The 17438-nt window shown below is 43.3% G+C and overlaps 1 protein-coding gene and 1 pseudogene across 1 annotated transcript in view; both read right to left on the bottom strand.

Moving 5' to 3' along the window:
• NPAS2 (neuronal PAS domain protein 2) overlaps window positions 1-17438 on the bottom strand; it is a 98526-nt gene that overhangs the window by 63394 nt on the left and 17694 nt on the right. The gene's annotated exons all lie outside the window — the stretch shown is intronic.
• On the bottom strand, window positions 2635-3025 carry LOC107120026 (annotated as a pseudogene).

Below are 17438 nucleotides of genomic sequence, written 5' to 3' on the forward strand. Positions count from 1 at the left end.
TGGACTGGTGGAAGGGACTCAGGGAGTGGCAACAGTCCACAGGTTAGGTGGCGCAAAACCTGCCTTGCCCCAGGCGCTGGCAACCCACGCTACGCCACTGGATAGTGGCACTTTTTGTATGGGGTTAAATAAACACCAAGTTCAAGAAAATAAGACTGTTTAGCATTTAATCTCCATTTTTGTTTTCCCAGAGTGAAAACATCACCCACCATTGTTCATTTAAATTTAGACTGGGCCCCCTGAAGTGGTCGTTCACTGATGACTAACCCAGGCTGGAAATCTAAGCAAGAGCATCTGGGTTGTTAAAATACTTTGCACTACTGAACTGAAATATAAAAACACTCTGATTCAATCCACAGTATATAGCCGGACCCCCACCCTACCAAGTTTACAGCTGTGCACCACCAATCATGGGCCGGCCACACCCACCCACCTTGCTTTGTTTGTTTGCTTGCTGCGGGGAGGAAAGCCAGCCCAGACCGGCAACCAGATCCAGCAGAGATCAATGTGGTTTTTCAAAACCAAACTGAAAACCAAGACAGCATTTCTGTCTTTACACTCATTCCCACACTCTACCTCCAAACCTCACCCAAACCTCAAAGCCATCTTATCTTATTAATGGCAGGCAAGTCAATTGGTATGGAGGCTGACAACCTTGCCCTGACCTGGATGGGCCAGACTTGCCAAATCTTATCCGACCTGGGAAGCTAAGCAGGCTCGGCCCTGGTTCATGCTTAGATGAGAGACCACTAAGGAAGTCCAGGATCACTACACAGAGGAAGGCAATGGCAAAACCACCTCTGAATGTCTCTTGCCTTGAAATCACCTTAAGTCATCTGTGACTTGACAGCACTTTCCACCACACTGGTCCCCCCCCCTTAAGAAACAACACTCTATTTTTTGGAGTCCTAGAACAGCAGAAAGGTTTCTGGTGCACCACAAACACCACAGCCAGTTTGGTGCAGTAGTTAAGTGCGCGGATTGCAATCTGGGAGAATCGGGTCTGATTCCCCACTCCTCCACTCGTAGCTGCTGGATGACCTTGGGCAAGCCATAGTTCTGTCAGAGGTTTTCTTGAAAGAGGAGTTTCTCTCAGAGCTCTCTCAGCCCCACCTACCTCACAGGGTGTCTGTTGTGGGGAGGGGAAGGGAAAGGAGTTTGTAATCCGCTCTGAGACTCTGAGTGAAGGGTGGGGGTATAAATCCAATCTCTTCTTCTTAAGCAATCACCCTCTGCCCATGATTCAGTGAACTCATGATGTAGTGATACAATTTCCGTCTATTAGGATAAAAATACCTATTAGAGTAAAATTCCCTCAGCCTAACCTACCTCACAGGGTTGCTGTGAGGCTAAAATGGAAGACTTGAGAATGATGAAGTTGCTTTGGATCCCTATTGGGGAGAAAAGCAGAATATAAATTAATTAAATAAATAAAATAATAAAAAAATAAAATTAAGAAGGCCAAGTTGGAAGCGGCCTCACTGTTTTTAGTCCAAATGATACCTTTCTTTTACAGGGCTGAGCTCAGAGAAAACAGGTTCTGCAAGATTGCACCAGAGTCTTGGCTATGCACAAGCACTGTCTGATTGATCAGTAAGATATAAATAATATGCCTTGTTTTTCAAAGTTTCCTTTTTATTAATAGCGATATGAATGAACTGTAAATATGAATGAACAGTACATGCAGAGGTTTACAAAATAATACTGAAAAATGGAGGGAGGGGCAAAACTAAAAGCTGAAAAAGCATTACGTTTGCTGGTGTGTATGTCGGCAAAGGAAGCCAGGATCACACCATGGCTAAGGGACCTACTGCGGGTTCTTTTTTAATATTACATTTATATTAATCCTGTTTTAAACCCACTAAATGACCCATGCACTTTGTAAAACCCCATTTAAAATGGTTGCGATAAATTTGAAGCAAATATCATGAATAAAGACGGGAAATGATGCTCAGAATCCTCTAAAATTCTATGAGTAAGAATACAAAAGGCTATAATTAAGAGCTTTGTTTCAATTAATTCTAAAATATAAACTGTGCATAAGAGGTTAACAGTGGATCTTGTGCTTATATTCACGCCTGTTGCTAGGTTAATAAAATTATAATGTGGCACATACAAAGGGCACCCTTCTTAAAATAACTGCTTGAAGCTGAGTGCCAACGACATAAGATGAAGAACTCCTACAACTGCCCTGTAGGTTTTCATACACTTTCTCTGAATCATCAGTGATGACGACATGTAGCCATCAGATATTAGGCTAGATGGGTACCAGTCTTGCAGTTGGTACATTTGAGATAAGCAGTACAGTATGAATTCTAAAACTATGTTGCAACAGAAACTAATATTAATCTTAGGTTATGAACGGGGGAAGAACAAAGAGATAAGTCATTGACACTAGTGACAGCACACAGAGACAGTGGCATACTCTTATCTGATGAAGGTACAGAGCTATGCTTGCTTCCAGTGACCCAGATTGAGTTTGGCTCTGTTGATTCCCAGACTGGCACAAAACTAATGTACCCTTGCATTTGATGGACAGCGCCCTGACCCTGGTTGATCTGAGACACAAGTAATCTCCTCTCAAACATACTAGTCTGATTCAATTTCTTTTTTCTCAAGCAAATATCAGATTTATCAGGTAACATTGGGACCCTTCTACTTGCTGAAGCTTGGCACAATGTTGACAAAGCGGCAGTTGTACTGCATGGGCCTCTTAGCATGACCGGTTTTCTTTTTCTTCTTCTCTTGCTTTGCAACCTTAGGGGTCCAGACTCTCACTTTGCCAGCACAAGTTAAGGAGTCGTGGACGTTGTCTCCCAGCATGCGAGCAGCAGCTTCCATGGTTGTGACACCACTGATATCGCACTGGCCAATAATCTTCCAAGGGAGTCCCACCCAAGAGAACCACCTGATCTTCAGGTGTGATGCCTTCCAAGGACTCAATGTGAGCCTTTAGGTGAGCAACCGTTTCTTGCCCAGACACCTCAAGGGTGTGCAGATTCTATGCATGAATGAAGAGCTGCATGGTTCCAGCAGTCACACATAGAGTTGTAAAATTTCCGGAAATTTTGAAAAATGCTACATTAACATTTCTTTTGTCTTTTCTAGATTGAAAGTCATTCTGTTACTTTAGGAACATAAAATATGACTATGGACATTTTTACTTGGCATGAAATTATCACAACTAGCATATTAAAAATATAGTGTATCCAAACAATTATTACAAGCAGAATACCCACCCACATGCAAAAACAAAACGGAAACTTTTTTATTTTCTTCTGACAATTGCACCTCCTAAAGGAAGAAATGCATCTTGTTCTTGCATTGGAGAGTTCAGTTTGTAACCTAGGACTTGCTTGTCCTCAGTGCACAGAAATTAGATCAATCTGATACTATATATATATATATATATTTTAGAAATGATTTGGAAAATATTTGACCACCTTGTCTTAAAATATTTTATTCATCATGTTAAAATAAAACGTTCCATAATCAATTTTTTTCTTTTCTTTTCTTTTTTCAATTTTTTGGAAAATTGGTTTGGGAAAAACTGGTTTTTTTCCTAATTTTTCCAGTTTTTTTCCGGGCCTTCACATCTCTAGTCACACACTGTCCCAAGATGGAGGCCGGAGAGAAAAGGAACTGATTTCAATTTCTTGACGAATTTTGGTAGTATTTTCATGGATCCTAGAACCATTTGAAGTACATGGGAGGACATACAGAAGCCGCTGTTTCTCTAGAAGCAGAACATTCCAATATTTGTTGACCAGTTTACTTGATGATCTCACTTAATGCCTGCCCAACAAAAGGCTTGGGGTGAAATCCAAAGGTCATTTTCAGTCACTTCAACAAGCAGAAGGGAAAGACAATTGATGCCTGTCCCCCCCCCACCTTGGTGCAGCCTGTCATGTTTCCCAAAAGTTGCTCCTATAGGGTGACTCAGAAGGACAGCATGTGGGGGCAAAGGTGGGGTCTGCAGTGAGAGGGGGCAGTCAGCAAAAATGACACACAGATCTGTCCACTGGCTGAAATCGGCCTTTGACGTCAACTGTTAATTACAGCAAAGAGTTTATCGCAGATAGGATAGAAAATTTGAAAAGAGAAAGCGAGAAATAAAATAATCAAACACCAAAATAAAATTACAACATAATATTTGTAAGAAATTTCAGAAAAGTAAGGGATATGTTCAGGTGGCAACAAGATCACACTATATGAAGGAGGAGGAGGAGGAGGAGGAGGAGAAGGAGGAGGAGAAAATTGGATTTATACCCTGCCCTTCACTACCCAAAGGATTCTCAGAGCACCTTACAATTCCTTTCTCTTCCCCTCCCCACAACAGACACCCTGTGAGCAATGCTCCCTCTAAGCTGTGGAGTCTTGTGAGCAAAAATTCTACTTTGTGAGCTACTGGCATTAAAGTGGTGAGTGAGCAATTTGGCTGCTGCATAAATTAGTTTGCTCTGGAGCCATCCTTCCTGAGCTAAGACAAAAATGTGTGAGCCAGAGGCTAGAAAACTGTGAGCTAGCTCACACTAACTCAGCTTAGAGGGAACACTGCCTGTGAGGTAGGTGAAACCCGGTTAGCTGTCCCGAGAACTACCCTTGAGAGAACAGCTCTGAAAGAACTTGTGACTGATCCAAGGTCACACTAGCACCTGCATGTGTAGGGGAGGGGAATCAAACCCGGTTCTCCCAGATTCGAGTCCGCGCTCCTAACCACTACACCAAAGTGGCTCAAACAAGTTTGAATTGGGTGGCACAAAGATCCAGTAAAAAGTTCCTATGATTTTTAAATCTTGCTATCAATGTGTTAGAGGCAGGCAATGGCAAACCACCTCTGTTTGTCTCTTGCCTTGAAAACCCTATGGGACCACCATAGTTTGGCTGTGACTTGACATCACTTTACACACACACAGCAACATATTATAATGCAAATGGAATAAAAAGGTAAGAACATTTGACTACAAAGGTTCCTTCTGGGCAAAAGGAATGTGTAGGATTAATATCTGATCCTCCACCTCTCCCATCAATGCTATAACATTTTATCCTATATTCACAGCCACGTTCAGAACTACTTGTTCTTTCAATGACATACATAGATGCTTAGCTAGAGGCTTGTGAATGGATTTAATACGGACCTAGCTAAAGTAGAAAATCCATGGCAATAATTTCTAAAACTGCACATTTTTTACTTTTTTGTAGCAAAGTGAAAACAGGCTGGATCTGAATCACGTGATTTTATATGCAAGGGCAGACAGGCAATGATCAAAGGTGGTACAGAACACAAATGCAGGCATCTCAGTGAAGGCAAACTAAAGTAATAATGCATGCAGTAATTATTCCATGACTATTAAATTCTAAAGTAAAATTTAAAAATAAGAACTTTTACCCAGGGCAGTGTTAAGTGCCCTTACTTTAGTCAACTGAGCTTCCTAATATGCATATTTTTATGCTGATACAATTATTCGGTGTCTGAATGATTAATGACTATAGATCCAGCATGGACAGCAGATGGATGATGCATACCCCAGGATAGGGTGTATCTTTTCAAGTAAGACTGATGTAGTGTAGAAATGACCTCTCGCCATCGCACTTCTAACACAGCTGCAGACATCAGTGCTGATCACTCCAACCTGTACTAGTGCGGGTTTTATGGGTCAACTGCTTAAAGGCTCACGTTCAGTGGATGGCTGGCTAGTGGACCGTCATTATTACAATCGTGGCACCAGGCTCACATTGAAGGACATTATCAGTGGCAATGCAAACTAAGTAACACAGTATGTTCCCCTTGAAGAATATTCCCTTTCTACATCCCCAGTTGGCGCACTGAACATACTGAAGTGCCCCATCCAAACATGGCAACTGCAAAAAGGCATCATGATGTAGTGTAATAAAACGCCAATCAACCATAAACACAGTTCACCTGCTGTGCTTACATGTGCCTCTCTCTCTGTTCCCATCTCCTGCTGCACACAACACTTGAACTCTTTCTGGTCTGACGAACTTCAGTTTGCTTTGATGTCTGATTGTAGGCACTTCAGAAAATTGTAGTTTGCGTTCTCCACCTGCTGGGATTCTCAACCTCAGTTAAATCCCAGTTTAGAAGCCTGATTTGTGTGGAGTAAATAAACTCTAGTTCACGGAGGCACATGTATTTGGGTATCATGCTGCACTGCAGCTGGATCATAGCAGGACCTGTTCGAACGAGCACCATGAATTAGAGGCGAATTGAGGTGGGACAACCAAGGCTACACACAAGCCCAGCAACAACTGTGTTTACACGGAAAAGAAGTTTAATGGCAACACTGTAACATCTGAATCTCAGCCACCACGAGACATCTTTTGGAGAAGGTTGAGTTAAAATCTTCTAAACAAACAAACTGGCACCTGTAACTCTCTTAAGGGACATCATGACATCCAGATTCCTCTCTTCTGTAATTTCCTTACTGCACTGTCTGGGGTAGGAGATGAGCACATTTCCGGAAGTTTATGCTATTGCCATAGGCACTGTACATTTCTGAAACATGCTGAATTCCATCACAGCAGTCATTTCTTCAAGGTGGTTTATGCAAATGTGAGCTTTAGACAGCAGTTCTTTACAGGGTCCTTTTTTCAGAAGGGGGGAAAGGGTGGGGAGGCACATGGGACGATGGAGAACTGTTTGGTTTTTCATAACGGAATTACCCAGTATGGAGCCTGGTATGGAACACTAAGGAGCTGCGGTGGCTCAAGTGGTTTAGATGCTGAACTGCAGGCTGTGGAAGGTCGGTAGTTCAGCAGCTTGAGACCCGAGTGTTCCGCATGGCGGAGTGAGCTCCCGTCTCTAGTTCCAGCTCCTGCCAACCTAGCACTTCGAAAGCAAGAAATTGCAAGTAGATAAATAGGTACCACTTTGGTGGGAAGGTAACAGCGTTCCGTGTGCCTTGGTGTTTAGTCATGCCGGCCACATGACCACGGAAATGTCTTCGGACAGTGCTGGCTTTGAAACGGAGATGAGCACCACAACCCTAGAGTCGGATTCGACTGGCTTTCGAGCAAGGGAACCTTTACCTTTAATTTATGGAACACTAATGTCTATCCTAAACTACCCCTAAATCCATCTTAATATTAATATACTTTGGCATTATGTTCAAGTATGTTTACACTTAGAAAATAACATTGATTTTCTTCAGAAAACCATCATTCAGTCATTTTTCTCCAGCTGCCAGATGGTGTAAATTGAAATGCCAAGGCTACACATGCAATGCCACGCATGTTAGCTGCTCTGCAGTTCTCTTCTGTAAAACGGTTAATATTTTTTCTAAAAAAAAGGGAAAGATGTGCATTCAAATAGGCATCTTAAATGATACTGCAGTGACATATATCATCTTCTGGATGCCATGTGAAGCAATGTAATTTTTCATGCCCCAGTAGGTTTGCATTGGCCCAAAGTAAACGGGAGTGTGTATGTGCAGTGACCTGCTTTAGAGAAATCACATTAACTGCCAAGATCAAGTGGGAAGATGGGACTCCTAAGTACAGCATGTTTATTCCTTTTTTCCTCTGTAAACTGCAGCAGAAAATGGAACTGTAAGAGCAAGTCAGTTGGAATTGCAGTGTCCCCCTAATGCTCCCCCCCCCAGAAAATCTCTATTTTTTATTTTAAGGAAGCATTGGAAGTGAGTCTGTGGTCCTTGCACTAACTCTTCTTTTTGCATGGTTTTGCCACTATGGTTCCCTTGCCCTGCTTGGTGTAGTGATTTAGAATGGCAGACTCTAATCTGGAGAACTGGATTTGATACCCCACTCCTCCATATGAAGCCAGCTGGGTGACCTTGGGTCAGTCACAGTTCTCTCAGAGCTCTCTCAGCTCCACCTACATCACAGGGTGTCTGTTATGGGGAGAGGAAGGGAAGGTGATAGTAAGCTGCTTTGAGACTTGAAGTGTGGGGTATAAAAAGCAACTACTACTCCTCCTCCTCCTGCTATTAGTCCAAGAAGGAAAAAAATATATGGATCTGAGTCGACTGGTTTGTGATTTCTGTCGGGGAAATGGTACAGAAGAATGATTAAACCTTCCTTTGCAAGTGAAACAGTCAAACTGGGGTTCTCTCGGCCGCCTTGTAACATTAAACACCGGGACATCTGACATCGGATTTCCCACATACCCCTGGAGCTGACAAACAACCACGTTTTAGGCATCCATTTAAAAAACCATGTTTTCTGCATCCATTCTGATACCTTATTAAGAGAGGATCAGTGATTGTAGCATATATTTTGGGGAGACATCAAGTCTGCAAAAACCTGTAGGGTTTTCAAGGCAAGAGATGGTTTGCCGTTGCCTGCCTCTGCATAGCAACCCTGGTCTTCCTTGGCGGTCTCCCATCCAAGTACTCACCATGGCCAAACCTGCTTAGCTTCAGAGTTCTGACAAAATCAGTCTAGCCTGGCTTATCCAGGTCAGGGCAGCATATGCACTAAAGGTAAAGGTTTCCCTTGTTGGATGTTAATATCCAGCAGTCAGATCATGATGATCTAAGTGACAGCAGGCAAGCGGCTGATAACAGGTTCTGACCGGTTAAGACCTGATAAGGGATTAGGTCAGTGACAATGACTCAGCACGTAGCTGATTGGACAATTGTTGTATATAAGTGGACAAGTACTGCTCTGTACATTCTCTCTTTTGGATATGGTGTTTGGCGGAGCAGACAGTTTGTCAGTGGATTGTATATATTGTAAATAAATCTGTAAATAGTTTACCACTGGACTTTGTTGGTGTGGTACTATACAGAAGTTACTCTGCAGTGAGTGCTGGTGAGTGCTGGTGTGCTGGAGTGGCTGGAAAAGTCCTGGTGGCTGGTGTTGCTGGAAAGCTTCCTTACATGCACTGCGCGACATCCCTTGCTCGAAAGCCAATTGAATCCGACTCTAGGGGCGGTGCTTATCTCCGTTTCCAAGCCGAAGAGCCAGCACTGTCCGAAGACGTTTCCATGGTCATGTGGCCGGCGTGACTAAACACCAAGGTGCATGGAACACTGTTACCTTCCCACCGAAGCGGTACCTATTTAGCTATTTGCAATTTCTTGCTTTCGAACTGATAGGTTGGCAGGAGCTGGGGCCAGAGACGGGAGCTTACTCTGTCCCGCGGCACTGAGCCACCACAGCCCCCCAGTATATGTACTACAGGGGTATATATTCCAAGCTTTCAGTACCATAATTCTGCAATGGTAGAGAGCAGAAGAATAGCACTAGGAAATACTGCATCTAAAATCAGGAATATGTGTGACCTGCAGCTGTCACTACTCCAAATGCCATACAGATGTTGGCACAGTTATTTGTATTAGTTTACAGTGCAGACACTACAGCTCTCTTGACACATATCTGACATCCTCCCAGCCAGCCGTGTGGCCCAGATTGCACAGGCTGTTGAAGAGACAGATCAACATCAATTCAGTCCGTAAATCCAGGGACATGAAGATAGACTTATTTAAGTCCAGCCCCCCTAAAGATGTAGCGACTTCGCATTCACCCTCTCATAATGATGAGCACAACTGACCTCATGTTCTTCGCAAAGTGTGTTACATTATTCAAAACAGCAAATTACAAATCTGTGTTGCTGAGCTTCTAGACCTGCTGCACCTTCTCCTCTATCAAAAGCAGTGATATGCATTGATAAATTGATGATTATCAGGAACAGATGCAGTTGTAGCAAGTTCATACAAATTTAGAATTCTAGAATTTGTAGTAAATACTCCAACATACTCATCACCATCTTAGCTAAGACTTTTTCAGCCACTGTACAGGGTATAAGACAGGTTGCTGTACTGTACTACACTGGCTGTCAAGCTATTGTTAATTTTTCCTTTATTATTCCATAAATAAAATCCAATGTTGATTCAAACTCTGGCTGGATGCCTGAAAAAATATCTCAGTTCATTTTCGGTGCCGAATATCCTTTGGAGCAAAATACAGCTAATTGTGTGCTTCCAAAAACACAAGAGACTAAAGAAATGATAGTTTCAGCAAAAGGAGGAAGAGGAGGAGTTGGGTTTTCATACACCACTCTTCTCTACCCTAAGGAGTCTCAAAGCAGCTTATGATCACCTTCCCTTCCTCTCCCCCCAACAGTCACCTTGTGAGGTGAGGGGCTGAGAGAGTTCTAAGAGAGCTGTTACTGGCCCAAGGCCATCCTGCAGGCTTCATGTAGAGGAGTGAGTATCATGTGAAGGAGTGGGGGATCAAACCCAGTTCTCCAGATTAGAGTCCACCGCTCTTAACCACCAGAACATACCAGTGTATTTTACAATGTTTTTAAAATCCAGTTTAAAATAAAATCAGAGTTTAATATTAACAGCTCAGTCCTGGGCAGGGGGGAGAGCACAGCTGTTCTGCTGGTGTAGCTCTGAGATATGCTGGCATACCACCTCATCACCACTGTGCTGGTGCCGAATGCCGGAAAGATGCTCCTGTGGCCCACCTAGTATATGGAAGATGACCGGTCCAGCAGGTGAAAACCATGGACTCACATACCCCAACCCTGACCACAAACTCCCACATCCATCCTGAGCTGCAACTGCAGAACCTAGCTGCCCCAGGACTCTGCAGGTTGGCAGGGGTCAGTTGTTCACCATACATCTCCACAGCCCCATTACTGTTTGTCCTTTTCTTTCCCCAGGCAGGACCCTCCTCCTGTGATCTGTCCATATGCTACACAGCAGCTGGCATCCGGAACCATCCATGGCAGTGGCAGGACTGGCACAACCCCCCTGGAGGCCCCCTGCCCAGCCCTCAGGCCAATGGCCCTGCCAGAGGGTCATGCCACCCTGAGGGGGCACTGGACCTGGAAGGCAGAGAAGGCCTGAGACTGGGACAGGCACAGCCGACACCGTCATGGAATCAAAGCCATGCACGAGCTCCTAGGAATAAGAAGCTTTACTTAGAACATACCAAAACCTGAAACAGTAAACTTTATACAGGCACAACCACCTGGGGAACAGTCCTGGGGAGGGGGGAAATAACCCTGACCCTGGTCACATGGATGTCCTCACCACTGAGGGCATGCCTGGTGTTACCATGTGACCATTTGCATTTGACTGACCCTGGTCACATGGATGTCCTCACCCGGGCAGACCCATGATGGCCACCAGTAGGCCTCACAGGTGGCACTCCATGTTAGGCTGGAGTTGCTGCACACCCTCCACCACCATCTCCAGGCATTGCAGGATGGTTACCACCTGGTCCAGCGGGGCCTCAATGTCTTGTTGGACCAGCAGTAGGGACACATCAGCAATGGCTGGACAACTTGCAAAAGGCCAAAAGCTTATAGTGAGTCTACACCATAGGGAAAATCTGAACCAAGGACTTTCTAGGTCACAGATCATTCTCCAGGAGCATTTGCTTATATGTAATGATCCAGATTTGACTGTTGCTTCTTGTCAAGTGTACCAATTGATGGCAAACTCACAACCGCGGACTCATGAAGCTGCTTTATACCAGGTCAGACCACTGCTACATCTAGGTCAGTATTATGTGCTCTGGCTGGTAGTGAGTCTCCAGGGTCTCAGGCAGAAGGTCCTTCAAACCACCTCTTACCTGACCTGACCTTTTAAACTGAACACGCTGGGGACTGAACTTAGGATGCACAGCAGATGATCTACCACTGAGCTACAGCCTCTGTCCCCAAAACACATAGTTGCTCTGCAGAATGCATGAAATGCCCTAAAGATACTGTCAGAATTGCTAGTTCTGCTGAAAAAAATCACTGTCAGTGACAGAAATATCAAGAATAGTTTTCCTTACTAGCAACTGATAATGATGTTAGTGGCAGCAGGATTATTTTTATTGCTAAGAGATAATCTGTTAAGGAAATGGTAGATAGTAATTAACGTTCCTTAAAAATCACATTGGGAATTAATGTGGTGTAACTTTAATAATATACATTTTCCCCAGTAATTAATGCTCATGTTTCTCTCCTTTGGGATGCTTCCCATTATCCTCAGAATTACCATTATTTTAAGAGCTAGTGTTGTGTGTAGTAATTCCCACGTGTGGAGCAACACACATGGTAAATGTTTATATTAAAACATTTTTGAAATTAAAGTATTTGGCAGGCTGTACTGCAAGTATAAGAAACATCTCTGAGACGGATTAGGTAACAACCCACTCTCTGGTCTGAGGACCCTTTCTGCCAAAATCCAGGTGGACTTTGCCAGGAGTTCTAACTACATCAGATTACTGCTAATATTCAGTCAGTATTGCAGTTCTAGGCATCGAATAATCACTGCCTGGATCACTGAGCTGCATGTTAGATAATTTCATCAGGGAACAAAAGTTGAACTATTAAGCGTTTTCTCAGGTGGAAAGTGAACTACATTCTAATTTAAAATGTAACAAAAATACACTGTGACAAAAATATCAAGTTTCATATTTTGTAAATATAACACTGAAATTCCACAAAAGCAATGAGATTACTCCAGGACCGTCTTGTGTAAAAATTAATTTTTGAGCTGGATTTCCCCTCAAAAGTAAGAGCCTATTTCTCTTTTGTTTTTTCCCCAGTGTGTCACAGAACTAGGGTGGCCTACAGTAAGGACCCCTGGTTCTATCAAGGCCTTCTCTAGAGTGAACCCTGCCACACCAGACACCATAACCATGACAGTAAGCATCCCAACAGGCATGCTCAGAAAGGAGCTAGTATGATTTAGTGGTTGGTGTGTTGGATTAGAACCCGGGGGGAGGCTGGGTTTAAATTCCGATTCAGCCACTAAAATCCCTGTGTGATTTGTGCCATTCAACATCTATGTATGCCTGCTACCTCACAGGGCTGTTACAAGGGAAAAATTAGGAAGGGGATAACTATATATACCACTTTCATCTCCTTGTAAGAAGGCTGGGGTAAAAACGGATGGACAGATTTTCTTCCTTTCCCCTCCCAGGACAGAGAACGTTGCAATCCAACGCATAATTATACAGGTAAGCTCCACTGAACTCTATGGAAATTCTTAATAAACATTCATATGATCCCTGGAATTTACTAAACAAAACATTTGCTACAGGCCTCTTAGTTGCATTCAGCATCTAGCAGGAAACTTCGAGGAAGTGGATTTGATTTTGTTAGGTTAATTCTGTAGCTAAATAGCTGATTGACCTATCACAGACTTATTAATAGTTTTGGATATATTCAGGTCTTTAGATGGTACCTGGGATTTTCCAAGATACCGGTAAATGGGTCCCAAAAAATCCAGCATTTGAAGGCTCCCAGTACCCCAGGCCACTTTAAAGAGCTCCTCTCTATGAAAAATAGCAAGAATTAAAATGATCAAAAAAAATATTCACTTCTTATAAGTGGAAGGGGATAGTAGTTTGGCAAAATAAAAGGCATTAAGCTCAGAATCCTACTTAGGTCTATTCATTAGGGCTTACTCGCAGGGAAGTGTCCTTTCTGTACTGTACTGTGTACTGTAAATAATTCAAAAACAAAAGCCTAAAAAGTAATATATGCTGAACTGCAGGCTGTGGAAGGTCAGTAGTTCAGCGGTTCAAGACCCGGGTGCCGCAAGACAGGGTGAGCTCCCGTCTCTAGTTCCAGCTCCTGCCAACCTAGCAGTTCGAAAGCAAGAAATTGCAAGTAGATAAATAGGGACTACTTTGGTGGGAAGGTAACAGCGTTCCGTGCGCCTTGGTGTTTAGTCATGCCGGCCACACGACCACGGAAACGTCTTCGGACAGCGCTGGCTCTTCGGCTTTGAAACGGAGATGAGCACCGCAACCCTAGAGTCGGATTCGACTGGCTTTCGAGCAAGGGAACCTTTACCTTTACTTTAAACAATGAAAATAGGGAAATAATAATAAAAATTAAGAAAAGAGGGTATGTAAATAAAACAAAAATTAAATATAACAAGAGAAAAATTTAATAATAAAAATTATTATTCATAGGTGATAAACTTCTGGAACAAGTAAGGGAATTTTTTTTTTAGTTCTGATGAATAGGAGGGATAACTGGTTTAATATCTTTAGAGATTATAGTCATAAAAGGCATATTATTGGATGTGTGTAATGGATATTTGAGAACTGTTTGTTTGTTAAAGTTTATGAAGGAAATTATAATTGTTTGTATTGGCGTTCTTCTGAAGGGAGTCTTGGTAGAATAAGGTGATATTGGGATGAAATGAGGTATTATAACTATTGATGTATGCATAAATGTGAAAAAACCTAATAAAAATATTGTTAAAAAAATATTCACTTCTGAGCAGGTCTGCTCAGAATCCTACTTAGGTCTATTCATTGGGGCTTACTCGCAGGGAAGTGTTCTTTCTGTACTGTACTGTATACTGTAAATAATTCAAAAACAAAAGCTCAAAAAGTAATATTACATTTCTTTCTTGAAAGGAAAATAGCCAGGAACTCTTTTAATTCATTATATAAACATGAATAAAAAAGGAACTAATTTTACCTAAAATTATGGCATACTACAGCAAAATTGGCAGCTATGGCTGACTGGTGTGCTTCAAACTAGTCTTTATTCACAGAAAAGCAGGAATTAGGTATTTTTATGCAGTCGTTTCTGAACTGGAATAAAGATCACCAGAGCAAACTTTTTTAAAAAAAAATCCTGCTTCTGGACAGCTCTCTAGAAGTACAGTTTTAGGTTTCAGTGTCTTTATTTTTCCATTTTTATATAATTATAACATTTATAAGGAACACTGTCTCACAAACGTTCCTGGGAGAGGTATCATTGTGGTTTGTCCATATGCTACATGTTATAATTGACTATCTGAAGAATGACACCATGATTTTCTTTAAACAAGTAACCCTCTTTTATTTAACTACTTTCAAAGTAGTTGAAGGCATTGCCCTGGCTGCCAGTAGCATACCGGATTCGCTTCAAGGTGCTGTTTTTGACCTTTACAGCCCTATATGGCTGGGGGCCTGCCTACCTGAAGGACCGCCTTTCCCCACATGTTCCCCAGAGAGCACTGAGGTTGGGGACTCAAAACCACCTGACTCTACCCAGTCCAAAAGATACCAGATTGGCCATCACCAGAGCTAGGGCCTTCTCAGTGGTGGCTCCACACTGGTGGAATGAGCTCCCAGAGGACATACTAGGCTGAGAATGGGGACAGGATTCTTGGAAGTTTGAGAACTGCTACCTATTTGTATCACCCTTGCCTCTCCTAGCTGATTAAATCTACCAAGGGGAGGGCTGGCAGATAGTAAATACCTCCCTGAGAGAGGAAGTGATCGCCCTTGCCTTGAAGCAGGCAGTGGTGCGTCCACTCCTAAAGAAACTTATTCTGGACCCAGAATAGTTGAAGAACTACCATCTGCTCTGAAAAGCACTGCAGCCTCCACACTCATTCTGTTGGTCAGAACTGGTTGCTTCCAGTCTTGGCAGCAGGGACCAGCAGTGTCGGCCTGGACTGGGCCAAACTGCCACATCAGTACCAATGGTGCCATGCTGGAACAGACCAATATTGCCTAGCCCAGATGTCAGCCTAGGGGACTTTGCCCTCCTCAGGCCCAATGAGACCAGGAGAGCAGGCCTATGAGAGGCTGGGGGAGGGGGAGGTGAAGGAAGGTTGGCCATTAGGGAGAGCCCCAAAAGCCTGTCTCAGAGGGCACTGGGGGAGGCTGGCGTAAGCCTACCCCTAGGAAGCCCTTTATTTGGTTGGCCAGGGTTGGCGAGGAAGAGCCAGGCTTCTCCCATGCTGGTGGCATAAGACAGAGCGCCCGGGGTGCTGTGAACCCCCTCCTCTCCATATTCTGAGACCTGTGCTAAGGCCCACTGAAGAAAGGGGTCCTGGAAGGCACAGCAGCCCTAGACCCCAGTCTGGGGGAAGAAGAACCACACAGTAGCATTCTTGAGCAAGGTGGGCAACGTCGAGGATTCCTCAAGGTGGGCAACGTCGAGGATTCCTGAACTAGTGGGCAACGTCGAGGATTCCTGAATGAAAAGCCTTGGTCACCCTGGTGAATGACCTGTGCCAGAAGATGGACAGGGGGAGTGTGACTCTATTAATTCTCCTGAACCCCTTGGCAGCTTTTGATACTATTGCTCATGATATTCTACCACCTTTCAGGGTTGGGACTGGGAGGCACTATTCTGTGATGGTTTTGGTCCTACCATGAAAGTTGAGTGCAGTGTTGGGGGACTACTGTTCTGCCCCTCAGCCTCTGGGATCCCACAAGGTTCTGTCTTTTCAACATCTATGTGAAGCTGCTGGGAAAGGTCATCTAGGGATTTGGGCTGAGGTGTCACCATTATACAGATGGCACTCAGTTCTACCTTGAGCTTCAGCAGAACCCAGAGAGGCTGTGGAAACTGTGAACAGGTGCCTGGAGGTGAATGAGAGCTAACAAACTGAAATTTAATTCCAGCCAAACAGAGGTGCTACTGGTGGGGGGAAGGTCTCCCCCAGGAAATGGGATATTTCTTGTTCTGGACAGGGTTAGACACTTCCCCTAAAGAAGCAGTTTCATAGACTGGGGTGAAATTCCTCAATGGCAACAGTGGCCAGAGGTGCCTTTCAACAGCTTCAGCAGGTGAGCCAGCTGCAGTTCTTCCTGTGCAGGAAAGAACTTGCCACTCTGGCACATGCCCTGGTAACATCTAGATTAGACATGGGTCTGCCCCTGAAAATTGTCCAGAATCTACAATTGGTACAGAATGCTGCATCCAGAAAGGTTGACCTCCTCCATGGGTTTATTGAAGTGTCAAAAATGGCACTGTCCTCGTGCAAATTTTCTTTGTGCATTTTGTAGTTGTGCACTGATAGTCAAATTTAGGAAAGAAATATTAGAAGTAGCTTTTCAAATGACAGGTTATCTCTTTTCACATATGACTTAAATATATTGCAAAAAGACATTTTTAAGGAAGATCTAGAATTAATATCATATCTACTGGTGTGCATATATTCTACAAGAAAAACTCAGTTCCACCAGTGGTTTAAACCAGTTGAGTACAGCCTGGTATGGTAAAACTATGATTACTTTGTCGAAAAATATATCTTATCCATTGTTTAGTGGAACAATTGTTTCAGAATAATGTTCAACCTTATGCTTATTTTCACTGGGATTAGTAATTAATAAGGAAAGTATTATTTTAAATATTTTATTGTATTAAAGGAGCTTTTTAAAATGGGTAAGTCAAGGAACAGCTGCCCTAAAGCCAGATGAGCTCACTGGAGCAAGGAAATCCTTGGATGACACCAAGCCACTATTGTGACTGTGCATTGGTACAAACCCCGAGGCTAACACAAGAGCAGGCATGTCTGTTTTATGCTCAGTTGAGCCATGCAAACCAATGTAGCCATTTGGAGCTGCTGGCAGCTTGCATAAACCAAAGTAACCTTCAAATTATGCTGGTTTAAACTAACAAATATTTAATTAGAATTTAAAATCTGATGTTCAGATTGGCTAAATGGAATGCATGGGATACAAGATGAAAGGCAGTGGCACAG

The sequence above is a fragment of the Gekko japonicus genome, unplaced genomic scaffold (assembly GCF_001447785.1).
Source record: "Gekko japonicus isolate JY-2015 unplaced genomic scaffold, Gekko_japonicus_V1.1 scaffold1177, whole genome shotgun sequence".
NCBI classification, from domain to species: Eukaryota; Metazoa; Chordata; class Lepidosauria; order Squamata; family Gekkonidae; genus Gekko; species Gekko japonicus.